Source organism: Mytilus galloprovincialis, chromosome 4 (genome assembly GCF_965363235.1).
Source record: "Mytilus galloprovincialis chromosome 4, xbMytGall1.hap1.1, whole genome shotgun sequence".
In the NCBI taxonomy this organism is placed as follows: Eukaryota; Metazoa; Mollusca; class Bivalvia; order Mytilida; family Mytilidae; genus Mytilus; species Mytilus galloprovincialis.
The window spans coordinates 40754811-40770213 of record NC_134841.1 but is presented as its reverse complement, the minus strand read 5'-3'; the positions used below and the strand labels follow the sequence as shown (position 1 = coordinate 40770213).

The 15403-nt window shown below is 31.4% G+C and overlaps 1 long non-coding RNA gene across 1 annotated transcript; it reads left to right on the top strand.

Annotated features, from left to right (window-relative positions):
- The first annotated feature begins 7628 nt into the window (after nucleotides 1–7628).
- Nucleotides 7629–10586, top strand: LOC143072153 (uncharacterized). Its single transcript, XR_012977058.1, has 2 exons — nucleotides 7629–7782; nucleotides 9822–10586. It is a non-coding gene; the product is annotated as an uncharacterized LOC143072153 (long non-coding RNA).
- Nucleotides 10587–15403: the final 4817 nt, after the last annotated feature.

Below are 15403 nucleotides of genomic sequence, written 5' to 3'. Positions count from 1 at the left end.
ATGCATGGAGATTGTTCAGCCATATACCTTCAGTCATAGTTCATTGACTTTGAATATTTTCAAAACTTACATGTTAAAGTGTTGCTATTTTTGATTTCAACATTTGCATTATCGAAATAACAAAAAGCGAGACATATCTCTGTGATAACAGTTTATATAGCTTAATAATTCTATTGACAACGATGTGTAAACGATATGTGAACAAAACAAACAGACATAAATAGGTACAAAAGGGATACAGCAGTCAACATTGTGCTATAATATGTAATCACTACAAAGCAAGCAAATCAATTATGTTAACAAAGATACACAAACTGGCATATAGAAAATTCATCGCAGCAAAAACGAGACAAGATTACAAAAATAACCATAGCACAATAACGGGATGTACAAGTACCGAGCCACGTATATGGATATCGCAAAAAAATAGAATAAACACTAAGTTAAATTCTGAAATATTTTTGATAAAATATATAAAACAGAAGATGTAATTCATTTTCTGTATGAAATTTTTGAGGCAGTACTACAGTAACACTTTTCAAACTAAGAAACATAGATTGAGTTTAGAAGGCCTAATCAGATCTAGTGTTTGTCTTGAAGAGATGTCCTATCAAATTTAAATTCAGCCCGTCGTTTTTAGAAATTATTATGATTTTTCGAGCAAGAGACTTGACAATGTTCAGACAAACTTCAGTTCAGATTTAATGATAAAACTAGGAAAGAAGGAGTATTAGGTGAAGTTTTAATACACCATATCGCTAATCCCGGCTGACCCGGCCGCTTGAACTTTTGACGCAAACAACAATTAATTTTCCATTGTGGCGTCAGATATTTTTCTTTATGACGTCCAAATTTTACGGGAACCTGTGTGATATCCAGTAATGGCGGACAAATAGCGATAAGGAGTATTTTGACGAGAGGAAACTATATACATGTATGCTTACATTATTTTTACCAGTAAGTTTTTATCATGACAGCTGTATATAATTTTGAAAAAAAGAGGTTTGTTTCATTCGGGACTCATTCGTGTACCGAATTTTCAATGTCACGTGACTGTTGCTGCTGATCGACTTTTTGCGTGACCTGCTTAGAACCGTATAAACCACTGCCGTCATAATGTTTGAACAGGCGTTTGTTATTGAGGCTCGGGTATCGCTACCGATGGGAATTTTGATTACACGCAGACCAGACTGTAAGAATTGTGCATCTTGGTATAACGTCTTTCACTGACTAGTGATGAATTGCATGTACATTGCTTGTCAGGGGCGTAGCTAGGCCAAAATGATGTGTACGCAATGCCGCGGAAAGAAGTCATACGGCGACAAGCTCTAGAGTAATTGGTGCAAAATCCTGCATTCTCGCGATTTCCTGCGACTGAAAATGACCTCACAGAAATCTTATTTTCATGAGTAACAAGACAACTTTTGAAAATAATTAAATCTGAAAAAAAAAAATGAGAGAAAATAAAAAATTCTAATGTGTAGTGGGTAGAGCTTATTTATATATCAGGTAAAAACTAAATTATATAGTGCTACCACCATATATTTCAATTGCTACATAATCAGTCTCAACCCACTATACATTCACTGAGAAAATCCAAATGTCTAAGCCTTAAAGGATATTTTTTTATATTGAGAAAATACATAAATAAATCGAATTACATTTCTCTGTCTTATTTTATAAGAGCAGTCTTTCTTTTATATAGCTTTTAATTCTCAAAGTTAGTTATGATGATCAATGACCATTGCCTTTCCAGTTATCCAAAACCGTGTCTGTTGAAATTTGTTTTTCGTGATATATGTTCAATAGAACAAGCCAAGCTGAACGAATGGATTTCATTGTATTTCTTTAGTCGTCTCATGGTACTGAAAGAGTGTTCTATCGTTGTCGTCCAGACCGACATACATGCACATTATATGTTAAGTATTTTAAAGATTCCCGGGTATAAATCCTTGTTTATAACATCATAGTTTGGAAACCTTTAACTATACATTTGTAAATAAATCGTGACTTTTGAAAAGCTTCAAAACTAAATCTGAGTTCTTTATATCAACTTCCAAAAACGAGTCTTTTATTTTTACAAAGCAAGGAAAACAAGCACTTTAAATTTTGCACATGGAGAATAAGCACTTTTAATCTCGAGACACGTATAATTAAATGAACGAGGCACCCATCTTGCACGACCGAACATAAAATAAAAAAGTAAAAAACACGTTGATCGTAAAATAAAAAACGGCGAATAGGCTGCAAAATTATTAACAGAACATCACGTTTTATTTCATCAGTCTTTTTGAAATCTTCAGAAAAAATGTCAGGGTAAGGAGGCATAGTAGACGCACTTGTTGTATTCTGAAACCCCGAGGACTCCGCTATTTTAATTGTTTGCATCAGCAGCACAATCACGATGCTGGTCCCGAAAATGTAAAGAGAAAACTAATTTCCGGAACGGAATATAGTTACAACTTGAGTGACTTATAATATTTTTAAAGCACTTTATAATTAATTCTATTAATACAGTTTTATTCTAACTAGATTTACCATATTTTCATTTTTGTCAAATTTTCAATGTGTACGCAACTGCGTTTTTGCGTACGGGTTGCTACGCGCCTGCTTGTATTTCCTATCATAACTTCCCTAATATATGGTTGCTGCTCACAAGGAATATAAGACGTATTTACACTTTGATGCAAATTTGTTCGTCATGACGAAAAATCACACAGGTTCCCGTAAACTTTGACATCATAATTCAAAACATTTGAAGTCACAACTAAAAATTAATTGTTGCTTGACGTCAAAAAGGTTATTCGGAGTAGATCTTATATTATTGGAGGCAAAATACATCTAAATACCAAAAGTGTAAATCAAGAGTTTCAAATGGTAAAATTGAAATCATCCCTTCGTAAATTTTACGGACGACATAGTTGGTTGACTATTACGGAATAACCGTTTCATAGATAATATCAGATATGTTCCTTATGTCGTAACTACAATCCCGATCCCTTTTCACGATTTTGATCTACCTAACTAAGACAATGTACCGGGTTTGTAATAACATGAGCAACACGACGGGTGTCATATATGGAACAGGATCTGATTACCCTTTCGGGGCAACTGAGATCACAACCAGTTTTTTGGTTGGGTTCAATCATGATGCTTTCGTCTCTTTTTCTATGTTGTGTCTCGTGTATTTTTTATTTGTCGGTTTGTCTTTTTCTATTTTAGCCATTGCGTTGTCAGTTTATTTTCGATCTGTGAAAATCCCTCAGGTAATTTGCACCCCTCTTTTAAATAAACGTTCGATTCAATATTAATTTTGTTCAGAAAGGACAAGGTATGATAAGGGCTATTTTTGGCCCCCTCTCCAAATAAGTTTAAATTGATATCAATGATGGTCTTAGTGTAGACACTTGAAAAAAATAATGATTTTATTGTGTTCCGGTGAAAGGAAGGTTGCCTAGCAACGGTTTTTATTAAGAATGAAAATTATCACATATTAATTGCTTTATCAGTAAAAATTTAAATATTTGCACATGATATTGTTTGTCCAAGAAGAACTTGAAGTCACAAATGAAAATACCCTTTGATTTTGTTTATTATATGCCTAAAAACAACCTTGGCAACAGAAATGTTGCCTAGCAACGGTTAAAAAATTGGTTCTTGCCCCTCTTAAGTATGAATTAAGCTGTTGTTTGAAGCTTTTTCTTTCCATTTGGTGTTTCATTCCAATATTTTTTCATATACATCTTTTTTTATTCTTTACAAATTCCGTATTGAGCATAGCAACACAAGTGTTGTTTAGCAACAGCAAAACATGTTTGAATTAAAGCCAACTACAAATCAATAAGTCATTTTATTGAACAAATTAAATTGAACGCAATGCAGATTGTCTGTTTGTGAACATGTTTAGTTAGAAATGAAAACTTAGTTCAATTGTAGGTCACTACACGCTGATCAACAACTAAGTTACATGACAAGTGCATATCAAACATGCAATAATAGGTTCTTTATATTTTTATAAGTATGAGCTTAGTTATTTTTTAAGAATATACTTCCTAATACGGTGTTACACTATAATATTAACATCTAGGTTATCATTATTTTTTGGACGAATCCTATATCGAGTATAGAATCCCACATCTTGCTAAGCAACATCACACATTTTTTTAAATTGTAGACCACTACAAAATCTTTGTTTCAATGTGAAAGTCTTTTCATGAAAACAAGAATATATAGGATTTAATAATTTGAGATGAGTTTGAACAGCTTTTAAAGATACTTAACAGTTAATGGAATGAAAGAGACGTGACTTGTACCACTTACAGACATTGTGTGGAATAAAATGTCTAATCCAGGCAATTACGATTTAATATGATGTAGGGGTTGGAATGTGTCCTCTGCATGGGTACAAAACCTATGGTGAATTAGAAACGACTTATCAAGGCAAAAAAGGGGGTGTATAAATCATTTTTGGAGTTATTAACGAGGCATTAATTGACCTAAGAAATTAAGCCTATTGTGCAGTAAAGAAACTGGCATAGCCTGTAAGAACATATATGGTTTAAGGGTTGGACAATCATTTAACCATGAAAGTTAAAGGTCAATTAATTGGACCATGAGATCAACAGTAAATGTAATAATGATATTAAAATTGAGAATGGAAATGGGGAATGTATCAAAGAAACAACAACCCGACCATAGAAAAAACAACAGCAGAAGGTCACCAACAGGTCTTCAATGTAACGAGAAATTCCCGCACCCGGAGTAGTCCTTCAGCTGGCCCCTAAACAAATATATACTAGTTCAGTGATGATGAACGCCATACCTAATTTCCAAATTGTACACAAGAAACTAAAATTAAAATAATACAAGACTAACAAAGACCAGAGGCTCCTGACTTGGGACAGGCGCGAAAATGCGGCGGGGTTAAACATGTTTATGAGATATCAACCCTCCCCCTATACCTCTAGCCAATGTAGAAAAGTAAACGCATAACAATACGTACATTTAAAATTCAATTCAAGAGAAGTCCGAGTCTGATGTCAGAAGATGTAACCAAAGAAAATAAACAAAATTAGACTGTTATGATATTTGAGTCATGGCTATACACTGTATGCCAAATATCATAAGTCAATGTATAAAACTAAATAAGTGTAGACCGGGACAAGTGTGTATGAGAATAAAATTCCAAAAAAGAAGAATAGTTATGTTTTTGAAGTATACTGATATTTCTATATGAAGATAACTTCAAATGCAAAACGTTCCTAAGCTTGAAAACATGTTTGTTTGAAAATAATCATCTGTAAAGTTAGATGAAAGAGTGCTTGAAATTTCCTGAAGTTTTGTCAATGGGGGGCACATATTCGCCGTTTTTACACATCTATTTAAAACCAAATAAATGCAGCTTTTTATAATATTTATCAAATAAATTTCATTATAGATGAACGGCAGACATTTCAAAGGTGTAAAAAAAACAGAAATTTAGGCCAATCAGTCAAAAAATTACTAAGAAAAAAATCTTTGAAAATCCTGTTTTTCATTCAGGAAATTGACCGAAAATTGTTGTCCGTTTTTCGGTCTTTTGCAGTTAGTGCCGTAATTTTGTTAAAGTTTAAAAAATAATCATATTTGTTATAAAATTATTTATCGGCATATTTTCTTCCATTTCAGCCATCCTTTGAAGTGTTTATACCTCAAAATCATAAAACGGCGAAATTGTGTCCCCGGCGAATATGGGCCTCCCACTCTATGTTGCAAAAGTTATTTCTTTTGGGTGGATGTGTATGTTTAAGCGCGGATTCATATAAGATGGATTCTTACAGTATGCACCCTTTTATTAATTCATTGTACAAGTTAATAAATATAATAAATGAATTAAAACGTCTGATTTCGTGGGTTCTGACACCGGCCTGGTCAAACTTAAGACTTAAAAATTGGTATTTGCTGATTTCCGTTAATCAATTTGCATTAAGGGGTAAGAACAAAAACTAGTTGGATCAGAGTGTCAAGTTAGGGTAATATGTCTTCCAACGGACTGTAACCTTTTAAGGTATAGCACAATAACAATTAATGAAACAAACAACCCATGCAGCAACATGATGTCCAAAAGTTAGCACTTTGTGTAAACATGAATTATTATTGAAATAGTAACTTTTATGAATTAACTGTTAACAAAACTGTATATTGTTTGCAAAAACTACGGATAATATATTCAGGAATAAATAACCTTTATTCACAAAAAAAAAAAAAAATCGGAATTTTGAGCCTTTTTAATATGGTCATTTGACATTTTTTATTCGCCCGTCACTGATGAGTCTTTTGTATGCGAAACACACGTCTTACAAGCAAGATATCTTTAATTATGATGCGTTTTATTCCTTTCATATTCCATACTTATTTTGTTTTCTTTGACGTGTAAATATCTGATTAAAAAATAAAAGAAGCTTTTATTCTTTTGAATATGTTTAAATTCATTATACATGTAGTGCTGCTATTTTAGAAGAAATACGAAGTAGCACGCGTTGTCGTCAAGATAGAACAACGAGAAGGCAGGTGACAATTACAAATAATAAGTCCAATAAATTCAACACCATGACCAAAAAAATATTAACTCAAGATACATAATTTAGATCATAAAAGTGTTGGACACGTGGTGTTGGATAGTTTTGTCTAATCTTGATTATTGTTACACTTACACAATTAACTAATTAAAATTGTCATATGGTGTCTACTTATGTGATATGAATAACAATGTATGTTATTATTCACAGTTCTGTAGTTTATTTTCGCCATCTGTATTTTTATTAAATGATTGTCTAAAATGTTAACTTGGCATGCCATACTTGGTAGAAATGCGGACGTGAAAGAAAGCACTTTTCAACAAAATGTCAACGGAGATTAAAACATTCCAGGGCGACGATTTTGTCAATTATGAAACAAAATACGTATATGCACTTTTTGAGTATGAACCAGTTATTATATTCATTCACAATAACGTTCCCAGTATTTCTCTGAAGTTTATCACAGTTGCGTCTAATTTGGGGCGAGATTTGGGGTCATATTTCGACGGTCTGCTAAAATGTCACTTTAAATTCAAGAATAATGAGTAAAGGAATATCCTGTTTTCCTGTTTCAAATATGTTTATTTTTCTTCCTAAAGAAACTAGCCATTATTATAGCGTAGCAAGAATACATTTCCGTCGTCGGATCTAGTCAATACCGGAAATCATCTCCGGTCCGCAGTTCGGTTAAAAATTTCGATGATTCAATGAAAACAACGACGATTTTTTTGTCACTTTTTTGAATTTTTAACTATGAGCGTACTTACGACCCACTAAAATATTTGAACTGCATCAACATTTATGTTCAAGGAATGCCTGGTATAAATATGTTATTGGGTCGTAGGTACGCTCATAGCTGAAAATGCAGAAAAAGGTTTGGAAACTGCCATTTTTCTGCCCTTTTCCAGAATCTTGAGGTCTTTACAGCAACAGGGCATGAATAATATCAACGGAAGTTGAAAAATCTATTAATGTTATTCATTGTATTTACACACTTTAAAACAAATATTTGTAGTAAAGAATGATACTTTTATTGTAATTTCTCCTTATATCTTTATTTTATTTCAGACAATACCAGTGAAAGGTGTTCCATTGTTAATCCTAGAAGATACATGTAGTCAGGAAATAAGTAAAAGTGAGCAAGCTGATTTGAGTCAAACTTCAGATTCTTCTATTTGTAATTCCATAAAGCTGGAATCCTTGGACGGATTGCTCAGTTATTTAGGTATGAAAATATTTTTTTGGCAATTTGTATTTCAAGTACATTTTTTTGCTTAAAAACATAGAACAATGTTACTCAGAATAGGTTAGTTGATATAAACTGATTCTTATTAAACCCCATGCAACAAAGTTAGTAATTAGTTATTTTAAGGAAATGGTCAGTTGACCCCTGAAGGAGTTATTGCCCTTCAGAATAGAATTCTATGAAATTTAAACACAAGGTTTATGACCACAAAAGGAAGGTTGGGATTGATTTTGGGAGTTGAGGTCCCAACAGTTTAGGAATAAGGGGCCAAAAAGGGGCCCAAATAAGCATATTTCTTGGTTTTCGCACCATAACTTTAGTATAAGTAAAAAGAAATCTATGAAATTTAAACACAAGGTTTATGACCATAAAAGGAAGGTTGGGATTGATTTTGGGAGTTTTGGTCCCAACAGTTTAGAAATAAGGGGCCCAAAGGGTCCAAAATTAAACTTTGTTTGATTTCATCAAAAATTGAATAATTGGGGTTCTTTGATATGCCGAATCTAACTGTGTATGTAGATTCTTAATTTTTGGTCCTGTTTTCAAATTGGTCTACATTAAGGTTCTTAGGGTCCAAAATTAAAGTAAGTTTGATTTTAACAAAAATTGAATCCTTGGGGTTCTTTGATATGCTGAATCTAAACATGTACTTAGATTTTTTATTATAGGCCCAGTTTTTAAGTTGGTCCAAATCAGGGTCCAACATTAAACTAAGTTTGATTTCAACAAAAATTGAATCCTTGGGGTTCTTTGATATGCTGAATCTAAACATGTACTTAGATTTTTTATTATGAGCCCAGTTTTCAAGTTGGTCCAAATCGTGGACCAAAATTAAACTTTGTTTGATATCAACAAAAATTGAATCCTTGGGGTTCTTTGATATGCTGAATCTAAACATGTACTTAGATTTTTTATTATGAGCCCAGTTTTCAAGTTGGTCCAAATCGTGGTCCAAAATTAAACTTTGTTTGATATCAACAAAAATTGAATCCTTTGGGGTTCTTTGATATGCTGAATCTAAACATGTATTTAGATTTTTTATTATAGGCCCAGTTTTCAAGTTGGTCCAAATTGGGGTCCAAAATTAAACTTTGTTTGATTTCAAGAAAAATTGTATATATGGGGTTCTTTGAGATATGCTTAATCTAACCATGTATTTAGATTTTTGATGTTTGGGCCTGGTTATCAAAAATTGGTCCACATTGAGGTCTAAAGGGTCCAAAATTGAACTTTATTTGATTTCATCAAAAATTGATTATTGGGGTTCTTTGATATGCTGAATCTAACCATGTATTTTGATTTTGGATATTGGACCATAACAGGTAATGTCCAATTTAAAGTTTTTAAGTTCAAGTTCTTAGACCACATTCATTATGTGTCAGAAACTTGTGTTGTGTCAACTATTTAATCACAATCTAAATTCAGAGCTGTATCAAGCTTGAATGTTGTGTCCATACTTGCCCCAATGTTCAGGGTTCGAACTCTGCGGTCGTATAAGGCTGCGCCCTGTGGAGCATCTGGTTGTAAATTTTTACAAAATATTTACCTCTGTATCTAAAGGGCCAAGTTCATTACAGATAGAGAAAATTCTAAGTAGAAAGAATGTTTAGTAAAGTAAGATTTACAAACACATCACCATCACCAAAACACAATTTTGTCATGAATCCATCTGTGTCCTTTGTTTAAATTGCACATAGACCAAGGTGAGCGACACAGGCTCTTAAGAGCCTCTAGTTTCTAGGAGTTATGCCCCTTTGAACTTATTTGCCTCAATATACTACTGCAAGTTTTTCATAACTCCTCTAAAACCACACAACAGAATATCATGAAACTCTAGAGAAAAAAAATTGAATCATAATTTCCTGATAATATGCACATCTACATAGTGTGTAACTAAAATACACTTTTAGTTTTAAAGTGTTACAAGAGGCCTCATCAAATTGATTTTTTTCCAATTTAACAAAAATTGTGAGCTTTAATGTGACAGCTTTAATGTTTAAATATTTTTTTTATTTCAGAGAATGGAAATCGAGAAAACTGTACTACATATACTACATGTACTAGGGAAGCAAGAATTACCATTTCAAATGTCCCGAAGACAGCTGCACACAAGATAATTCTCAACAAAAGCAGCAGTGAAGAGCATGTCCTCATACAACATAGTCAATTCTTTGTTAAATGATGTAAAAATGAAAATATCAGAAACAGCAAAAAGATTGTATGCAGATAAGATAATTTCAAATCAGCCTGAAAAGTCTATATCTTTAGAATCAACAAATAATTCATTGGCACTTAATTCATTTGTAATTCAGATAAAATTCTTCAAATGGGATTGGCATCCAAGTCAATAAATCCCGAGTGACATTAAGTCAACAACTAAGGCAATATATTGTACATGACTGAAAAATCTAATATGGAAAGGCGAGTGGTAACAAGGTAGATCCTTAAGTGGCTGCTGATGAGATGAGAAATTCCTCTTTATACAACATGCACAAAAAGAACATTTTGATCAGACCAACAAATTGCTTCATTTTCTCCAGCCTTTGTCAGATAGAGAAAAAGACTTAGTAATTCTGAAAATTATGTAGCAGCAGCAAAAAGAAACAGGAAAAAAATATAAAGTACTTTTGGAATCAAATAACAGTTAAAATGTTTTTAGTTTTAATTCTTTTGTTTAAAGGAGGAGGTGCCCTAACGGCTTTTTTGGCCAATAACAACTAGATATTAGTGTCTTTGTAAATATTGAATGCATTATTTATGAATAAAAAACTTTATTTTGTCTGTGTCACTTTATGTTATTCATCAAAATTACAGTTGGCATTTCTGATCAATTCACCTTTATTGCCATGTCTACAGTCCAGGCATGGGGTAATTGTAATCAGTAATCGTAATCAGCTGTAATCGATTACATTTTGCAGTGTAATCTTATGTAATCAGTAATCATGCCATTTCTGATTACAAGTAATCGTAATGTAATCGATTACATTGCCAAAAACAGGTGTAATCATGATTACTTTTAGATTACTTTAAGATTACATTTATATGATTACTTGCTGATTACAAATTTATATATATATATATGAAAATAGTTTTTGATAGACAAGATGAAAATAAGAAAATGTAAAGCTTGAATGAAAAATCATGAAACTAGTATTCACAATGATGGGACTTGTTTAATGTGATAAATTGTATCATCTACATAACAAATTGTATAACCGAGTGTTTTATTTTGTTAACAGTTTACTAAAGGAAATTGCCTCTCCTATATATTGTTGTGAGATTGAGCTTTAATGAAAGAAGAATATGCCTTGAAGGCATTTTTTTTTCTTGATTGAAAACTTCTGATATTAACTCTAATTTCATAAGTTTACCAAATATTTTAACATAAATAAATTGAAATTCAAATGCAGAAAACATTTAGTTCCAATTTGACCTTGATTGTCGACATAAATATATGAACCCACTTAATTCAAAATGGAAGTTAAAACCAGATTTTATTTATTTATAAATTGAATAAATTTTGGTCTATAAATTAGGATATAATATGTGCATTCTAATTTTTATTTTTTATTAACTTTGAGCCTTACGACTCATCAGTATAAACAAGTACATGTACAGTGTATACATGTGGCATAATATTACAAACAATATGCATAGTTAAGTAAACAATAGGTGACGTCAGAAGTATCATCAATACAAAATATCTTTTATTACAATAAACTTTTTTTTAATTTAAAGAGAAATGTATATACTTTCCTAAGTTACAAAGCTGTTTTGTGTTTTCACCTGACAATAATTCTATCAATTATTAATTAGATCAAGTATTAAAAATTTTCAAACAAATAATGCCAATCAACCACTTATAACTTTATTGATATTGTTATTAAGACAATAAAATTTTAATACCCAAGCTCATCTATTGTTTGTTAAAACACCTGTAAAAACATTAATGGATGTGTCAATTATGTCACAACAGACCATAAAACTATACTTAATTAAGTTTTCCTTATTTGTTCAGGTTTTTTGTTAATTAGGCAGTTGGATATAATTTGTAGAAAAAAACAAAATAATTAATTTTTTTACATAGAGAAAGGACACTTGTCTATAGCTATTTTATGAAGTTACACATGTTACACTGTACTTGTTCATAAATTCTTTTAAATAAGATAAATAAATTAAGGCTTTTAAAAAGATCACCAAAATTAGCTTTTTGTGAGGATAAAAAGTTATAAAAAAGACTTTGATACTGCAATATACAATGTAATCATAAGTAATCTAAAGTAATCATGATAATTTTCAAGAAAAGTAATCTAATGTAATTGATTACTTATGAAATAGGGTGTAATTGTAATGTAATCGATTACATTTTATTAGTAAAGTAATTGTAATTTAATCAATTACATTTTAAAGTAATCGACCCCATGCCTGCTACAGTCTCTGATATTCGTAAGATGACTTTTGTTTATCTCTTAAATCTATTTTGATGAAATGCTCATCAAATCTTTTTTTTTAGTAAGACAAAACGGTTGCTTCAACTTAAATCTGTGAACTAGTGGTCTTCTTTTGCATATCAAGGCTATAGCAAACATCTTGACAACATTGAAACCATTTCTAATGTTTACATGAGATATGTTTTAGCATTTTAAATATTTACATTTCAAAATTATTGCAACAAATAAATAGTGTTGATGTTGATTTGCGTCAAAAAAATGACATGTTAGACTTTATTGCAGATCTCCAGATATAATCCATATGTTTCCATGGTAACCATTTTCATTGCCAGATTTAAGTTGAACTTAAACTTTAGTCTGTATAATGTCATTATAATTCTCAAATTGTTTTAATCTTGGTTTTTTTCTAAATTTGCAGATTTTACAAATTTTTACAATTTTTCGCTAAAAAATTGCAATTTTGAAAGCCCCGTTTCCATAGCAACAGACCTATTATTTGACATTAAGTTGAATTTCTCCTGTAAATAATAAATAAACGGTTATGTAAGATTAAATAAGTTATTAGTTAACTTTTTAATTGCATTTTTTAATGAAAAAACTGATAAAAATTTGAAAATTTAACTTTTTTGTTTCCATGGTTACCGCTCTTGGAAACAAGATCCCCAAGAATTTTATTCCATATATCGAAACTATAATATGTTGCCTCAAAGGAAAGTATAATGCCATATTCCAACTTGGATGCGTAAGTTTGCTACACATCCTCAAAAACTGTCTAAATTGGGTATTTTATATACCTGTTGAAGTCTTCCATGTATCCAAGGATCAAATCAGGGTAACATAAAATATTTTATATTTTTAAATTCAATCATTATATCAATTTGTAATGACATTCATATAAATTATAAGTATTTTTACCAATATATTGCTATTTAAGTGGATATTAATGCCCAAAGTAGACCTATTTCACAGTTGAAAAAGAGCAATTTTGAAGGTAAAATTAGAATATCCTGTTACCATGGCAACCATGGTCCATAGCAACAATATCAATATTTTTTTTTCATTTTTACATAAAAGTGTATTAACTGACAAAGTTTGAAGCTTTTCTGAGACTATGTGTGCCACGACCTATATGTGGCATGGTTGATATTTACAGAGAATCCATGTTAAACTTTAAAAATAATGTATTATATTTAATAGCAAGTCACTTTTATTTTGAACGAAATTAGGGGGCCGTTCTCTGATGCTTATCGTACCTTGTCCTTTACGTCAAGATTACAAGAACTCAACATGTTGCATTCAAAAAAGTATTTAGCTATAGATACCGGGATTTTATCATTTAGTTAAGCGCTTCTATGAACCTTGAGCAGTCCATAAAACCACTGTGGATAAGTTATTTGCTAGTTACGCCACTGACCCAACTAGTTGTGGACAGTTGTCTCATTTGGAAATAATAACACATCTTTTTTTCAAATAGTTCATAGAAAAATGATCTTGTTGAATATAAACAAAGAAAATCATATCAAACATTTTTATTAAGTTGCATCAAGGTTTAACGCCAATCACTGACTACTGACTAATTGCTTGTATTTCCTTGAATGATAGAAGGTCGCTGCTCACAAGGAAGCAACGTATTTACGCTTTTGGTATTTAGCTGTATTTTGCCTCCGAATGACCTTTAATCTACTCCGAATCACTTCTTTGACGTCAAGCAACAATCACTTTTTAATTGTGACGTCAAATGTTTTGAATTATGATGTCAAAGTTAACGGGAATCTGTGTGTTTTTACGTAATGGCGGAAAATTTGCATACAAGTGTAATTACGTCATAGATCATCAGTATTGTGACGTCAGGCAAAATGGAAGGTTGGAAAAAAAAATCGGCTTCACCTCGGTAGTAGTTTTTAGACGAAAAAGTGTCCAGACACAATATAAATCAGGGAAAAAAAGTTACAACAGAAAGGATGATATATTCGCTTATTTCTGGTAGGACATTTATTGCACTCTTAGCTAATTTTCATAGAAAAAAATGAATAGAACATAAATCTCTACATCGTTGAATTTGTATGGACTGCAGTAGGAAACAGAACGTCACAAATTAACTTTTAATTGTTGCGTCGTTAGCAACTATTGTTCTAAAAATGGCGACGTCCATATCTCTTCAAAGTGAACAAACATTAATTGCAAATGAAACTATTGCAAAAGATTATTCATTAAATAAACAAAGATCTCTTAAAAAAAAACTTGATGCAACCCAAAATGGGCATTTTCGATACAATCTAACAGGCGGTGGACTTAGAATATGGTTAAGCGCTAGCTGCTATGAATCATTTAGATGGGCACTAAATACTTTTTATGATAACAAAAGAAAAGAAAATGAAGGAAACATCATATACAAAAAGGTATTTGATAAATCAGAAACTGTCAATGTTGAAGATCAATATAAAATAAAATGTGAAGGATTTGATACACGAGGCCGAAATATAAAACTTAGTTGTTTTTCTATAAATATGTACCATACAACTTCGTCCTTACTGATAAATGGAAAAAAGTTACTTGTGTTCATCAATGATCATCTTCCAGAAGTACTTAACTGTATGAAAAACTATCAAATCAATGGAAAACCAGTTGATCTGAATATGTTTAATAAATGCATTTATGACATGATTTCTGTAAACTTTCCGGAACAGGAAAATCATTCAAATTCAAACAAGACAAATGAAAAATCATGTGAAAACATTGAACATTCGCAAGCTAAATCTATTATGTCTATTACATGTACATCTAATACATGTTCAAACACGGAAAATAAGAATATCAATGAAGAAAATTCTGAGATATCAACCAAAGATAACAGTAACATAAAAAAGAAAGAAGATATAAAAGAAATTCACTCCGATACAGTACGCCAACCATTACAGAATGTTAATGAATTGTTACATGCACGTGAAAATATCACGCAAGATGAAAATTCTGTCAAATCACTTTTACATCAACTATTAGATAAAACCGACAGTTTATTTGAACTCGTTAAATCAATAGACAAACAATGTATAGAAGACAAACAAGATTTCCAAAATAAGATCGATCAAGTCAACGATAGGATTACCGCTTTTTCAAAAAAAATGTGTACTATTGACGAACACCAGACA